Here is a 4789-nt window from a genome sequence, read left to right on the forward strand (position 1 = left end):
AGCAGGGGTTCCCCGACGTTTTTGTCTCAGGGCACCCCATAAATATATATTTGTTTTATCCGAGGCACCCCGTACATTATAATTCTCACTCCCAGCACCTTATATTTATAGCATGTCGTCGTTGTCGGGTGGAAACCTTGTATGTCCAAAACCGTTAGTTTTGTATTTATCATCTATAAAATGTACTAAACTAGTGAAAACAGCAGATCTACAAGCACACAAGATCGCGAGGCGTTGTGTGCTTGTAGATCGGCTGTTTTCACTAGTTTTGTGCGACAGTCTTGTATGATGAAGCAGGGCTTTGCTTTACCAAAAGACGTACACATTTGAAACTTGGAGATACAAGGTTTATGCCCGATGGTGATGATACCGTATTTTAGTGATTTATGTTGCGAGGAAAATGTTGAGATAATAGACATTTTGGTTTGAACTGACTGAAAATAACTTTGTACTTCAAGTTTAAAATGACACTAAATATTTTTTCAAGTGTCCAAATAAATTCCAAATACCCTGGGGCACCCCTGGACTGCCGTCGCGGCACCCCAGGGTGCCCCGTCACCCACTTTGAAAACCCCATGTTCTAGACTAGAGCAAAGGAGGAGGCAGGGGGTCTTCAACAGGGGGGATCTGGGACTCCGCGGTAGGGGAGTCCGTGATAAGATATGTTTAATTTATATGTTAACCACTTGAATCCTAGCATCCTTATTCTGGGTGTGGGGGGGGGGGGGGGGGGGGGGGGGGGGGATACAGAGCCAAAGGTCACGTTTACATAGTGTTGAGGTTTCAAGTGGTTAAATGTCTGAAAACACAACATTTAACATGAATATGTAGTAAGCCGACACAATCCCCCCATGTTTTTTTTTTTCCAGTCCAAGGACCCCTTATCTGAGAGAGAGAGATGAAGCAGGGACACATTTTAGGAAATTCTCAAAATGCACCAAAGATATTCAAGATTGTTCATACACACAATAAAAAAGGTTCCGAAAAAGTAAAACGACATGATGTGATGCGAGCTATTCATCACATGCCTATTTATGTATGTTTTTAAGTGGTAAACTTCCGTTCATACAGTATTCTCTTTTTGGGGGACAGGGCGGGGGGCATTAGGAATCACAAACCCTCCTCCATCTATAGTTCTCTGGACACATTCACAATAATCCTTTTTAGCACGTGGAGATGAAGGTGAATGGGTCCCCATGCAGCCCTGAATGAAAGTTAGGGCTGTCAGCATTATGACATCTTACTTGACTATTAATTGTCGCTCAAATAATTGTGATTACAGATGTAATGGTGTTTCTGTTGTTGGGACACTATGAATAAATATTACATTATCTGTGTGGCTTTTAGGCCTGGTGACATGGCAGATATGATGACATTTGTTGAAAATAGTAGATCTACAAGCTTGGTAAACTGGGGAAGTAAAGCAGAAATGCCCTGTCGTGCTTTTCTTCTGTTTTTCTTGGGCTGTGTTGCTTACTAGCCTCAGCCTGCCATGTTTTTACCCTTCTGTAGTTTTTAAATCCTGAACTTGAAAACAAACTTTCATGGTCCTTTAATCCTAGCCTTCAAGAGGATTTCTTTTTTATTGTAATTCTTTTAGCCTACCTGTATAGCTGATGATCTTTTTACAGGCCTGTACATAGCATGTACGTATAACATATTTAAAAATATATATATTTGTTTAAAAAAAAATACACATTTTATACATGTGAAATATAGGCCAACGTTGAGATGTGTTGGGAAAAGAGTAAAGGCAAGCCTATCCAATCATCTTCAGTATGTATCTGTATCTGCATGCGTTTCACCTTCAATGTTTATTTCATGAAACTATGCATTCTGTTTGCCATTAGTGTCTGTTTGCCATCTCTGTCTGTGTTGAAAAACGTGCTGTATTCCACCGAACAGACCATGTGTTTCATCAGAGTAGCCTACACTAGCCTGCTAGTACAGTATCATCAGAGTAGCCTACACTAGCCTGCTAGTACAGTATCATCAGAGTAGCCTACACTAGCCTGCTAGTACAGTATGTGATACTGTTTGCAGTTTGTGACGATATTATAGGACTTATCTTTGTCTTTTTTTTAGAAATGGGTATTATGCAATTTATACAATAAATATGTTTATACCAACTTGCACTGTCTGGAACCAGCTGTTTATCCACCAAGGTGAAACATAATGAATCCAATAATTCACAGTGTTTTTGATGACATGTTTGTGCCCTGCAATATGGCAAGAAGCCACAGCTCATTGGCCACGTACGTTATAATTTAATGCTAATCACCTGCTATTTGATTACTGTTGCTGCAGTTAATTAGCCCATATTGTTGCCGCAGCCAAAGTTCATTAATTCCAACTAATAGAAAATAATCCCATAACCCCCAAAATACAAGCTAAAGTAAACCAAAATGGCTCCTGTGTGTGCAAAGGCTCAGACCTACCAGTTCAGTGGGTTGATGTGTTCATAAAAAGTGTAATCCATTCAGTAGCCGGGGAGCCACTCGCCCAAAATTTGATGTCATGACATACTTTTTATTTTTGTTTGCACTATTCACAGTTTTCTGGGGCCGTTTTTAGCCCAAAGAATATTTTTCACAAACAAATGCTTGCAATGGATTCAGAATCATGAAGAACCCCTAGTTTGACCCCTCACATGCTACTTAAAGCAGATGTATTATTTTCTTTAAATATTTTTATTTTCCTGTATAGTGAAGTCGATGGGACAGTGAATACATAAATGGCCATAACTTTTTTCCCGTTGAGGGCATAGAGTGCATGCTTTCTGGAGGATCCAATGGGATCTTCTCTAGACTCTATAGTGTCCTTGCTTACTGCAAGTTTGGATTACAAGCGTCTTCTAAATGCCTAAATTGTAAATTGTAAGAGTATCTCTACTTTGGGTTGTTGAGTACTTTGTCTACTGTTGTTGGTTACATGTTGTGCTCCATGTGGCTGGCTGCTGCCTGACTGTTCTTAGTCTGGCTGCCAACAGGCCCTTTTCTTTTTCTGCTTAAGTATGAACATTGGTATATAAAATATTATAAAAAAAGAAATGAGAAAAGTTACAAGGACAGTTGTTTTCATTGAATCTGTCATGGTTAAAATGGAGTTTGAAGTTATTATAATGGGTTTGAATTGGAAGGTCCTGGAAGCTGGAAATGAATATCTAAATACTGAATGAAGAAATTCAAAAACTGTCCTGGGTGTTCCCAAAAGCCCGATTAGATGATAAAATGACAAAAAGATTTTTTGAAAGTGAAACATCCCTTTAAGTAGCATGTGAGCGGTCGAAATAGGGTTTTTAATGCTTCTGAATCCATTGCAAGCAATTTGTTTTGCATGAACATTCCTTGGGCTAAAGACAGCCCCCACAAAACTGTGAAAAGTGATGACTGGACTGTAAAAAGTGATGACTCATCACTAAACCATAGTTTTGTGGGGCTGTACAAAAAAAGCTCAATGCTGACAGGCGGTCAGCAGGTGGATTCATAACTGTATGCATATAGACAATATTTTAGGCAAAAAAAAAAATATATATATATAGGCCTACCCAATGTCAATATTATGTCATAACCCACCTCAGGGGCAGCCGGACTATCTGCTGTTTCTACACAGTTCAGCAGACATGAGGCTGTTCTGCAGTTTCTACACCAGTTTTTCAAACTTGTTTGACTCGCAGGGCACCCTTATAAATAACCTTTTCATCCACAGCATGCACCCTGCTACGTAAATATGCTCTCCTTTCCACCTGAGATATGTTATGTCACGGAGAAATATCTGTTTCCCTCAGAACTGAAAATAACTTTATACTTTGACGTTTAACCACTTGAACCCCAGCTAGATCTGCTATTTTTGGAGTTGAGGTAGATGGAAAAATAACTCATCGAGTACAGTGTAAATCAGGTCTGTTAGAGTGATATTGATTCAAAATATTCTGAGGCACACCTGGACCGGCATCACGGCACCCACTTTGGGACACCCTGTTCTACACACACACAGTTTGATTGATTGATTGATTGATTGATTGATTGATTGCACTGGGAAAGGTACCGTGGTTTTGGGTTGAGATTGGCACATTTCCTGCGGCAATCTTCCCAGATCATGCATGCCACACGTGTCTTCTTCTTTTTTAGTTTTTTACTCTCAAAAAAGCATCTGCAATGTAGTGCATTTGAAACTACATTGCAGTGCACATCATGGGGTGATCACTGCTTGCCTCCTTTGAATTGTTTTCTTTTTCTTTTTGTTTATTTTCTTTTTATTTTGTTGCTGAGTGAAGTCAGCAGACAAAGTGACGTGAGTGAGATGAAAAAACCTGAGTGAAATGTGCCAATGTGAACCAGAGACATCGGTACAGTTTCATGACAGAACAGTTCACTGGTACAAGGTCAACTAAAAATTAAAGAAACTCAGGTAAGTCTGGCAGCTTATTTCCAAGGAGATCCTTCTCTTTAACTCATATAACATTGAATGACAGACAGAACACAGTATGCAGAAGATATCATAAAAAAAACTGTTGTAAACAAAAACAACAATGAAAAATAAAAGGTATTTAAAAGAAGGGTCAGGGGGAGGGTTACATGTTCAGCTGACATGACTCTGTTCTGCTGTTTTCTACACAGTTGAGCTGACATGGTGACATAAGGCTGCTTTAGTGGGAGCTCAGAAATGTCTCGCCTCAGTGTCAGTCAGCATGCACACATAGGTTCTGTCTGTCTGTCTGTCTGTCTGTCTGTCTGTCTGTCTGTCTGCATAGGTCTGTCTGTCTGTCTGAGGACCCCCGTGACCGGCT

This window comes from Nannobrachium achirus (genome assembly GCF_963921795.1).
Source record: "Nannobrachium achirus genome assembly, chromosome: 11".
Classification (NCBI taxonomy): Eukaryota; Metazoa; Chordata; class Actinopteri; order Myctophiformes; family Myctophidae; genus Nannobrachium; species Nannobrachium achirus.